The sequence below is a fragment of the Struthio camelus genome, chromosome 13 (genome assembly GCF_040807025.1).
Source record: "Struthio camelus isolate bStrCam1 chromosome 13, bStrCam1.hap1, whole genome shotgun sequence".
Classification (NCBI taxonomy): Eukaryota; Metazoa; Chordata; class Aves; order Struthioniformes; family Struthionidae; genus Struthio; species Struthio camelus.
This window is the reverse complement of record NC_090954.1, coordinates 11,953,077-11,965,686: the sequence shown is the minus strand read 5'-3', so window position 1 is coordinate 11,965,686 and position 12,610 is coordinate 11,953,077.

Sequence of the window (12,610 nt, the reverse complement as noted above, 5' to 3'; positions counted from 1 at the left end):
TAAGTATTAATATTAGTATTAATACTAGTGTATTAAACCGTATTAAATACTCTGCCCTGGACTATCGAATCTAGAACATACAGTGCAGTTACAAGGCTTATTTAAAAACTCTATTTCCTCTCAAATTCATGCAGTTAGGTATGGTTGGGTCTTGTACTGCAAACGTTCTTGACAGTCGCATCAAGATAGACTGATCAGTAAGATTTGGAATCTTAAAGCTAGTTATAGTAGTGCAGCTAAATTAGCAACAGTCTTAGTTGAGATTAGCAAGCATCAGTTTATGGTTTGTTTATCTAGGCCATAAAGCTTTTTCCTTACTTCCTTTATTGTGCTGCTTAGACATTGTGTCTGCAGGTGAGGAAAGAAGAACTTGGTTTAGGTTCAGGTTCTGACAGTCAGTAGATGGCATTGTTTAGTTTGTCAGAGAGGAAAGTGGCAGTGAAAACGTACAGTACTTTGAAATCTCCTTCTTGATTTTTTGCTATGGCATTAACAGTCTGCTGCATGCATGGAGTTCAGACTGATCTCTGTGGATGCTCGGTATGGATAACAGGTATAATAATAGTTCACTCTTTATCAAGATAAGCTTTTCTCTAGTTATTCTGTACTGTTTTGGAACAAACTGCTTTTGTAATGTTGAGGCAAGTAAAATGTTCCATGGATTTAATGGGTAATGGCTTGTTGCATATATAAACTGTGGACTTACACTTATCTAAAAGCAATCTGTTTTTATCATTACTTCTCTGAAGACAGAAAGACTGAGGTCAATAGGGGAAGTATTTTTTTCACCCAGTCAGGTTTTCAAGCCATTCTCTGGAGACTGAACATTGCCATGAAAAGAGAATGAGTGGTTAGTTGCTTTTTTTTTTTTTTTTTTTATTCCAAATGTCTGGTATTTAGACCTTTCTTTTCCTTTCTGGAAGCATTAGAATAGGGGATAGATTGCTTCCCTCACATGGGTCTTTTACCACACCTATTAATGGTAGCTTTGCTTACATGGGCTTGCTTTGACCAGTACTTTAATAATGGTAAAGGGACAGTTCCTGTAAAGAAACAAATTATCTGTGCTAGCCTAATGAAGGCAGCATACAGCTGGGTTTTTTGCTACCAAAGGAAGGGTTTAATAATCTCAAGCAGTGCTAGGGGATGATCAAGCTACATAAGCATCCACTGATGGTACTGAGCTAGGAATGTACTTCTTATTTGCACTCTTTTTTTTTTTTTTTACCCCCAGTGCACTTAAAAACATTACTTGTGTTAATGCCATGATTCAGTAACTTTTCTCTGAAGAGTATGTTCCTAAAAAGCCTCTACTATCTCTGTAGTCCCTGATGCTTTTTTGAAGAACTGTTTCTCTTTCTGGTGTGTTATGATTAACAGTTGTGCTTTTCTTTGCTGGCTGCCCTTAAACTCTCTTGTCATATTGAGTCTCTCCAAGTTGTAGCAAACTTAGATGCCTTAATCTTTTTGGGGGTCGGGGGTGGGGGTCAGTGATCTGGGAAAAGACCAAAGAATTGCAAAATAATCCAAGCTTAACAGCACTTGTTATCTAAGCATGTAAAAACCTAGCTTCCAGATGCTTTGTTTCCCAGTACTTGTCTGCCCTGCATGCTCTGTGTCCTTTCAGATCCATTGCTTCAGACAAGGTTGTATCCTTATTTAGGTGTCTTTGCCCTCATGAATCTGCAAGCTGGGAGAGAAATGGGAATGTGACTATCTTTTCTAGTTTAGTATCAGGATCGCCTGCTGCATCATACTTTAAGACAGTCAGGCTTGATCTTTTAAAACTTTTCAGTCAGAAGGCTGGCTGTTTCCATTAGAATTGTGACTTGTCATTCTTGTCGTCTTGCTCAAAATACAAGGTGGGTTAACCCTTTTAAGAGTGCTCACGCACCTTTCTGAAGCATGTCTTTGAAATCCTTTCCAGTCCTCCTCTTATCCCTTAGTATCTTTTTTCCTCTGCTTAAAGATGGATTATCCTTAGTGGATCCTTTTGGTATTGGCTAAGGAAGCTCCACAGCCTTGGCTGAAACACCACAGTGGATGATTTGGTGAGTTAAGAGGCTCGAACTACCTTGCTCCTTACCTTTCACTAGTAGAAAGATAAGCGTCTGAAGTGCTTTCAGGGATAGGTGTGTCAGAGCGCTGGTGCTGGAATTTGCCTGAATAAATAAAATTCAGTAATTCAGGTGATATAGAATTTGATCGCATAAAGCTCTATATGTAGAGCTCTCTTCAAAAGAGAGTAAAGAGTCTTTATCAAAAGAGTAAAACTTTTGATTGTACTACATTTTCTTAGTAATTAGTACATCTGCACTTCAGCTGAGTGCTTGATAGGGCTCCAGACAAAATTCTGTGTTAACTGCAACAAGTCTTTAGTAGTAGATGATCCTTTATTAGCGTGACTTCCAATAAGGGAACACTTTAAAATGAGCCATCCCCGGAGAGAAGGGGGAGAGGCAACTAGGCTGCTATTTGATGCTAATTTTATTAGTGACGTCTGGGGGCGCTGTAAACTCACCACTTGTGTATGGATGCGCTGATGTTACAGGAATTGAAGAAGGAGCAAGTATGCGTGAAGGTAGTAAGACTTCAGGGAGATCTGAAGAGAGCAGAGTTGTGAGCTGTGCTCAGCAATGTGAGATTTAATTGAAGGAAACCTGAAAAACCTACAGTTGGGCCTGCTCATAAACATTTTAAAGTATACTGTGAGAAAATGAAGTATTTCTGTCAGACAGCCTGATGTCTTCTGGGGTATGTTTTCTTTTTTATATTCCTGGGCAGTTACTGAGGAGAAAGTTTGTCAAAGATAGATTTAGGAAAGATTCATCAATATAGATGTAAAGTGGTGATCAGCCTCTTTTAAAAACATGAAAGATAAATCTGAGAATGACAAACAGGCTAGAGACCCTGATCGTGGCCAGTTCTCTCCTGGACTTCTCTGTTGCAAGCCTGACTGTTAGAATGCCTCTTGGAGGTCTAGGATGATAACTGAGCGTACACAGGCCCATTCTGCAGAGTGTGTTTAGACTGTGCATGAACCAGCATGTGCTAGCAGCTTAGCATGAACTTCACTAGACCAAGGTCATACAGCATAGGTCTTCTGAATATCTCTGCACAAATAGAGCTGTATGACAGTGCTGCCACAGCATCATTGCACAGTTGCATGGCAAATCCTTCAATCACTGTAGTGAAGGAGCAATGGACATAGCTCTTTGCTTTCTGCCAACCCCCACGAAAACCCACTGATGAGATGCTGGAAAGTCATTTGCAGACAGACTTCTCCTTTAAATAGAAATAAGGTTACGGTTACTCCTAATATCCTCAATGAACCATGTAAATAGTGTGACATTCTTCACCGTATGATCTATAGGCCTGCTGAAAACACCCCAATTTCTAGTTTTTTAAAGAACAAGCCTTTATTGTTGAATAACATCCATCCAGCTGCACTTCGGCCATATAATTTAAAATAATTACTAATTAAACAAAATAAGAGACTATAACAGCCAGTGCTGAGTTGATTATTATTGCTGTTATACAACTTACTGTTTGCTGGAGCATTACCTAGGGAAAAAAACTTAAAAGGAAAGGGAGGGGGGGAAAAGTTTCAGGAACTGCTGCCAGGGACTGACTTCTTGAGTGCTTAGGCTCAAGTAAGGAACAAGATACCTCTTGGGAGCAGTCAGCGAGTATAAAATCAGCTCTGTATTTGCTCTCTAACATCAACACTTCCTTGTTTCAAGGAAGTTGTATGATGATACAGAGGGTAGGCTGCCATTGAAGAGAATAAGCCAAAGGGAGTGTTACATTAGGCGAGTGATGTATCCACTTGTGTTGAGTATTACCTGAGGAAATGAATCTTAAGTAGTACACTTCAAGAGCAGAGCATTCTTGCAACTAATGACAAGATGTGGGGCGAAACATCTGAATAATTGTCCCCTCTGTGGGCGCTACTTCTGTGTATTGCAGAGTACTACAGTTACCCAGTTTTGGGTAGAGTGGCAGAAGGAATTTTGTGGTATGTGAACCTAAATTCACTTTGCACTGAAAAAGCTTAAACTATGTTTATGTAACTTTTTTTTTAGATCAGCTTGGAGTAGGACCATTGCCAATGCTACATCAGGTCACCTGTGTCTTTGTTTTAACAATTTTTGAAACCTCTAAAGATGGGAATTCAGCTGCCTCTTTAGCCTGTTCTACTGTAGCACTAACCTCTTGGTAAAAAGACTTTTTCTAAAGCCAGCCTGAACCTCCAAAGCAGTACTTTGTTGCCCCTTTTTCTGTTGCCTGACACTAGTGGGAAGTGGTTGACTCTCATTTGGAACGCTCCTATTTTTATCAGATCACTCCATTAACTTCCTCTTTTGTCAGGATGAGCAAGCCCAGTTTCCTCAGCCTGTCTTCATAAATCCTGGGCTCTAGGCCTTCTGCCGTCCCCTCTCTAGTTCCTCCATATCTGCTTTTGCAGGGAGGGGCTCAAAACCAGGTTGAGTGCTCCAGGTGCAGCCTCAACCAGCACTGAGTAGAGATAAATACCATTGATCTGCTGGCCACACTTCTAATGGAGCCAAGTATGCAGTTTGCTTTCTCTGTGATGAGAGCTTGCTGTTGGCTCACATTCAACCTGGTGTCCGTGCAACTCCCAGGTCCTTTCCAGCTTTCCAGATCGCTTGTCAGAATTGCAGTAAGTATCTTTGGCACCTGTGTTCCAGCTCTGGTTCCTTTCCTATATACACGGAGGACTTCTTTACCCCCGGGAAATTGTTCTGTTGTGTGGATGATAGTCTTCTGTTCTTGCCTTCCTAATAAAGGCTGCAAAATGGTTTTGTGACTTCTGTTATTTATTAAACTCCTAGACTAGCTAAGAGTGGAATAAAGGCATTTGTACATGCTACTGTGGTAAACTGTCAATGTATGCATTTAATAAGCACTGAAACGTGTCTACATCCCCCTGTTGATTATCTTTTTCAGAGGAACAGAAACAGATTCTTACTCTATCCTGGCCATGTGAATTAAAGCTTTAACTGTATGAAAACAGAGTGGACTGTGAGACATGCCGCATGCTGCTATTAAGGAATTGCTGTTCAAACCCAGCTTTTTCAGATGTCCCCAATTCCTTGCTGCTTCTTTTCCCACTTAAAATTCGCAATAGTGCATTAAGATGAACACAGTAGTTAGTAAATTTTCTCCTGTGTATTTTACAAGCTCAAGGTTATGGGCTAGAACAAGTAGTGTCATGCTATAAATCAGGTGTAATAGAACAGCCTGAGAGAGCGCACAGAAGTCCTATTTCCCCTCACATGATGTGCATCCTAAAACTCTGAAGGTGGAGCTGGCACAAACTCAGAAGCCCCTACAAACAGCTGCTTAAATCATTAATAGTGAACCTGATCGTGGTACCCTTTCTCTTCTGGAGTAGCATGTTTCCCCTGATTCCTTCCACTATGAGTAAGGCATATACTGGAAAATTTTGAGGGCTGCAAATCAGAAAAGACTGGAAAGTTTTCACCAGGAAGGGCATGCAGCTGAGTGCCATTGTGATACAGAGTGGAGGACTGGAAACCTGCCTCTTGGTAGGTTTCCCCCCCACCAACACCTAAATGCTTTCTGTTTAAGGGTTTAACTTTCAGGCCTTAGCTGTGGTTCTTGTTTTCTCCACTGGCTTAAAAAGTCCTTTTGTGTTCTTTCATGCCTGAAATGCATCACTAGTTCAGTGAGTATGAACGTTGGTCTATCTTTAAACAGCAAGGACCTGCTTACACAGGCAGGGAAAGGCAGTCTTGACTTAGCAGATCTACTCAGAGAGACAAGGCCAGCTGGTGTCCTCCCAGCAGGACTGGGCTCAAATTTTCACTCAGATTAGTATTATATCTAAAGGCCTTCTGAATGGATTTATATCTTCTCGGCTCAGAGCACGGGCAACCAGTCATGACAGTGGTGCCCCGAGTTTAAACATACAACGTTGTTCTTAGGAGGAAAAGGCTTGAATTGGAAAGGTTCAGTCACCACAGGTGATTTCCACATAGAGCTATATTATAATAGTATAAAAGCTATGTTATAGTAGTATAACAGCCTATGTTTCACCTGCCCTGTTCTCGTGAATCAGGGAAACCTCCTGAGATCTCCGTTGATAGCAAACTTTTTTAAACAACGCTCCTGCGTAGTTTCATCCTGCGTGTGCCCAGGGCCCAAAGTAAACGTAGAGACTTGATTGCAGACGTTTGAACGAGAGAAGACGAACGGCACCGTCTTGACTAAGATGTTACTGGCAAAATGAGTGTGGAAACAGCTAGAATCATAGTGTTTTTAGAGGGGAAAGGTGATTTATGAAGTCAGCAAAAGGTGGGAACAAAAAGGTGTGGAATTTGGATTTAACCAGAGCAGATTGGAGTCAAGATCAAGGGGCAAAAGTCTGGTACAGTAATGCCTCTTTTAGCTGAAAATGCACGTGTCTGTCGGAGCTCAAGACAGTACCAACTAAGCTATTGGCTAAGTAGCCACATACATCTGGGATTGTCTGTAGTGTGCTACTTTTCAAAGCAAAGATGTCCACCCATTCTCATCAATTCCTAGATGCTTCAAGGGTACTTTTTATTTTTATTTTCTTTTTATTATTTGTCTTTTTGGGGGGGCCTATGTTCACTACTTTGTGGGGGTGGGTGCTTGGAAAGCAATTACTGCTTGTTTTCCTCCATTTGTTCTGGTATTGGTTATGTCTGCCTTTTTGGAGGCTTTCAGAGTCTGTGCTGGGAATGCATTTCTCTTCCTAGTGTTGAGAGATTTTTATTTTTAACAGGTGTTTGTTTTATCTATCACACGCTAGATATATTCATTTGATAGTCTTAATCTCTCAGCAATGCAGGCAATCTTCTCGTGTCGTGATCTAGCATGCAGGGATTTGATTCATTTAACAGTTTGGCTTTTGGATCAGATAGCCATTAGAGGTAAATCCTGCAATGTGCTGAGTATGCTCAACACTGCAAGAACTGAGAGCATCAAACTCACAGGGAGGCTGCAGCATCTTTCAGGATTGCGCTCTAAGAAACATTCTTTACACATGAAGCATATGAATAAGTTACTGTGCAGTGCATATCTTTCCTTGCTAGATCATATCCTTCTTTCATATGATTTCTCTCTGATAAGAGACGTCCTGATGAAATTTTTGCAATGACTGCCTGTGTTTGGTTAACCCCTTTTGAGTCTCTTCTGAATTTTTTGTCATCTACTTTGATATGAAACAAAAGCATCCTTGCTTCTGCAAGGAATCCTGCATTAAAGTTAGTTGGAAACTGGGGGGAAAACCAAACAAAAATGCTTTCATCAAGAGACATTTCTGCCCCACTCGCACACAGTGCAAAAACTCAGTATCATTGTCCCTGGACATAAGACGTGAACATTTTTTTTCATCTGTATCAGGAAAAAACAGCTCTTTTTCTTGTTCTCTGACACACAGGTCTTCCAACTTATTACTAGTTTTTTAGTACTTCAGGTATTTTATGAGACAGCATAATATTTTCGTTTCTTAAAACTGGGTTTGAGACGTTATATCTCTTCCCAGTAGAAATCACGTAGGAATTCCAGGTTTCAGAAGGAGGCTGGTAAGTTCTCACCATGTGGTGCATGGGATAGCAGGGAAGCAGGGCTGATGACCCAGGAGTGCTTTATATACCTACAAGGTGAAATGCAACAACCACCCCAGCAGTAGACTGTTCCTTGGCACAACTGTGATTTTGGCAGGCCAGCACATTCATGGCACTGACAGTGTAAACATTTTGTGGCAACTGTGCAAAGCAGGCAGCCAATTATTTTACTAATGATTACTTCTCAGTGCTCTCCTCCTTCATCTGTCCTAGAGAGGAAAACTTTCTGCCCTGTATTCTGTTCTCTTGGGTAATGGCATAGATGGATTCTTGCTGTAAAGATGCAGTGATAACACGGCAGTTCTCTCTCTGTGCTGAGCGGGCCTCAGCTATGTAATTACACTCCTCGTCCAAGCTCCCTCTTTTTCCAGACTTTATTTCTATATCCTATCTGTGACCATGCAAGTGTAGCAGGGATAGGATTCACTGGAGATGCAAGCTGTCGGGCTATCTATGCTGTTCAGTCACTTCCTTTTAATCGAAGCAATAAAAGAATTAATGTTTCTAGAGCATTTCCGAACTTGTCTTCGTGAGATGCTCTCAGTTGTTAGGACTTTGCATAGGATGGTGGTGGCCTTCTGCTGGCTCATTTACACAGCCAGTCCAAGCTGACCCCAGTAGTTTCAACTGAAGAACACAAAAGGTTAAATTCTCAGAACGGTCAGGCCCATGGGGAAGTTAAAGGCTATAACAGCATAAATACAAACACAGGGAAAGAAAATGTTAGGTAGAGTATGTGGGTGTATCAGGAACTGAGTGGTAATTCTTCCTGCTTGAAGGTATGTTCTTGATCCAGTGAGCTCAAGGCTGGTGGTTATGTTCTAAACAGGAGCAGCACGGCAGGAATCCCGACCACAAAAGCTGTTTTTGTTGCCAGAAGCCTGGGGTAACGCTCTATGTGTAGCGCCTCCCGTAGGTTAAATCTGAGTGTTTAAGCTGTACAGCAGCAAAAACGCAAGCCTGTTTCTGGATAGCAGATCCCTCCTGGAAATGATTCCCAGCTTTTTTAGCAGTCCTCTAGTATTTTCTTCTTAAACAGAATCTTGGATGATTTCTGGGCAATATGGCCATGACATCACTCTGACCGTAATTCTGTGATGCTAGATACAAACTGAGCTCCGTCTTGCTGGGCTAGACTGCTACCGGTTTATAACTTAGGCAGATTGTGGCTAGCTGGAGTGTGCAGCAGTGAAAAGCTGACTTTAGACACTGTCCTCCTCTGCCAGCTTGAAAAGGAGAGGGGTATAACTTCCTAACTGAAGACTATTCTCCACCTCACCACTGTTGTCAGCTATGGGATCCAGTGCAGCACTTTCATCTAGTGACAGTGATGAAGTGGTTATTAAATGCAATAGAAATCATTCAGGCCCCTTTTCATTAAAAGCTTCACTCTTATCTCTGGCTTTCAATGTTCCTTGGAGCAGAGTTGGGCAGAAATAGAGGACTAGGGAGAGAAGTGCTACCCTATCCCTTTATTTATTTATTTATTTGCTTTCAAGCACACAAAAGCAGGCATTTGCATCTAGAGCAAAGGACTGATACATTTTCAGCTAAATCTTAATCTTGAGAGGCTGGGGTACCTCTTTCTCCCTCGCTTGGATACTGGGCTTCTGAGCAATGATCTGAGTGGTTTAAACTGTGTAGAAATGTCATCTTTTGGGTATTCATCATGGAATAAAGCACCAAACATTTGAGAAATAACTATTGCCTTTCATATAACACATGCCAGGGAAAAAGAGAGGGTGGAAAAATGTCAGAGTCCTCCTATTAGCCAGCTCTTTTGAATACAAACATAAAATATTAATTTAAATCAACTGAAAGGCATTAAAAACTTGATGTTCTCTCTGCCCCAGAAGTACTCTACTGATAAGAAACAAATTAAAAATGCAGAGTTTTCAAATAGCAAAAATGCTGCATATTTCAAATGAAGTTGGTCTTTTTCTGTGTAGCATTTTGGACTAAAAAATAATATTAAATGCACATAAAAATGATGACTGTAAATGGTGAAGACATCAAAGTTTGGCATCAAAGTCAAATGAAAGAGCTTGGAAGTCTGTCTGTTTGATCTGTACATAAATAAGCTTAAAAAGAAGCTGTGGCTTTTTTTCACAGCCAGAACTGGGGAGCCAGTCCAAATTCCCCTGCATCCTAGGAACTCCCAAAAGAGGCTAGATCCAAACATGGTCATTATTTTTCTGTTTTTTGCTTTTGTCCAGCACGCTTCCATGTCAATACCCTGAGGGAAAATGAATTGGAAGAGCACACAATTCACAGAGCTCCTACAAAATGCTTTCAAGTTCATTTGAAGGATGGCCAAACTCTAGGATATTGAACTAAAAGTTTTTTTCTTCTTCTAGACTTGACACAAGGACTATCAAAATCTAGGGAGATCAGGGAGATCAGAGACTCCTGAGCTCCCTGAAGCTGAGGTTTGCACAGTCAACTGTAGACATCTTCGTTATGTTTCCCCACCAAAACTCCATTCCTGGCGTGGCAAAAAGTATACATTAGGCATATGTTAATTTATGTCAGCTAAGGATCTGCTACAGATTTGAGCCACACTAATGTTCAGTAAATTTCAATTCTCTCTTAAAACAGAATAAGTTGAAACGTGGAATGTGTAAGAAGAAATGGCATTTTACTTCTGTAAAGTAGATCTTCACCAGAAGATCTCATTGAGCTTTACAGTGATTAATTCTTACACAGACTCTGTGTGGTACAGAGGAATTAATGTGAGCTCTAGTTCTTTTGGTATGGTGCAAATGTAAGTTGTGCAAGTACAGGGAGCTAAGCTTCAACTGTTTTCCTTTGAGAGCTGAAAGTTGTAAGCAACTAGAAAGAGACGTCAGAGAAAACCCTGTTGGCTCCCATAACTTCTGTTTAGTGGCCCAAAGCTTTTGGGATCAACAGACTTTCAACCCTTTAGGGTGCATGATGGTCAGCAAAACACGCTCTCAAAATCCCTACAAATTTATCCTGTTTCATTTGGCCACTAACGAGGGCCTCTCTGAGCACAGACCTTGCACCAAGAACCGTAGCTGCATATGCTTCCGTGGTCCAAATGACGATGTACTGTTGTAAGGAGCAGGTTGAAAGACCGCACTTTCCTGGCCAAAGAAGAGCGTGCTGCTGCTTCACCCTGTCCTTTGTTCACAGTGCCACAGCTAAACATCCATCTGTCCTGGGAAGGCAAGCTGTCTCCGAGGAGGCACATCACTGTCATGGGGAACAAGAAGCTGATGCCCGTGCCTTTGGAGGTGATTACTTCAAGGCCTCTTTTGGGAATTCTGTACAAGGTCACTGCAGGACAACACTGCAGCTCAGTGGAGGTCTTGTGCTTCAAAAGTTCAGCCACAGCCTCTGAATATGTGCATATGGCTTACAAAGGCATTATTTTTCCCTGCTGAGAAAGTCAAAATTGTCCTTCTGCCTGTCTCTAAATAATTCCAGAATCCACGTCCCCACAAAACAATGCACCTAACTCTTTGAGGTCTTTTTTTTTTTTTTTTTTTTACTGGAAAGCTCCTCCTGCCAAGTGCTGGAAGAAGAAAGCTGAAGTCTCCAGGTCACTCTTCCATTTTCTTGCTGTGAGTGGGAATGCAGGGGAGATGCTCTTTACAAAAAATGCTCCTTTTTCAGTGAGAAAAATAATAACAAAATCTCACCTAGAATGAAAACTTTTGGTCTTTTTCCTGCGTAAGTTCATCTCAAGGCCTTAGGGCCTGCTGCATTTAGCCGGTGGGGAGTGGAGTGGTTAAAATGTTTAGATACAGATTTGGTTTCCTTCTGGTATTAATTTTTCAGCTTGAACTGAATTCAGTCAATACTGAAGGGCTGTTCACCAAGAGTTTCTTGTTAGCCGCAATGAGAACTGGTTTGGAGCCGTTGCTGGTCTGGTTTTGCTGACTTAGATTTTTGCCTGTTTTGATAATCTCCAGCCTGTGCCTGGAGAACAGAGACAGCAAGACTTTGTAGAAAGGGCAGTAGCTGCGGTCAGGAGACCCGACTTTGCCACTGACTTACTAAATGTCCGTCATCCAGTCAGTCATCCTTCTGCCTACTATTTTCCTCTCTCGTTCTAAGTCAGTTCTGTCCAGTTAGGTCCTCAGATATATGCTATAAGAAACATAATGATAGGGTGAAATTAAATGTGACTGTTTCCTATATTTCTTACAGCAAATAGCATGCAAAGAAAAAGGAGAACTAGTTAAGCTGGAGAATGGTGTTTTCACAAGAACGAACGAGTACAATCTGGTGATGGCCAAATTTAGACAGCCACATGAAGGAAATGTCTGACCTCCAGAAGAGTGAGGCTCTGAGACGGCCGTTCACTGGGAGGGGGGCAAATACCCAAAATGGGCTGGAGCAAAAAGCTCACATTCTCTGCCGGGATGAGGTGACGAATCTGTGTGCGGTAGCGTGGGGTTGGGCGTTGCTAGAGTCTCCCGACGGATCTCTCTGCTCATTGGGATATCTAGGCAATCTTGTGAAACCAATGATCATTTGTACTCCAGCCTGGTTTACTATTCAGATTTCATCTGGAAATATTGTTTGTCAGCAGTGCAAATTTTTGCCAAGGAAGAGCTCTCAGACTGAGAAGGAGACAAGTCTCTGGTTTGCATGGGAAAGCTGGGGGTCAGGGTGGAGAGAGGGGTACCTGAGGGCTGCTTCACTCCCACTGCGTGCAAATGGCTTGCGAGGGGTTCGCGGGGTAGCAGATATGGCAGGGAGCGCAACAGAGCTGTGGGCGTGTGCCGCACTCATCCTGCGCCTCATATGTCCCCCACGGAGGGGTGGGAATCGAGGCAGAAGACTGCGGTTTGGCACTGCAGTGTGCCTTGGCGGATGCTTTTGGGGCGGGCAGGCAACGTGATGCTCTTTGTGTAGGGAGCCCTGCACAGTTTCAGTGGCACCCCGTGTGAGGGCAGCTCTGCTTGCTGGGAAGGGTGGTAGAGATGCAGTCAAACCCC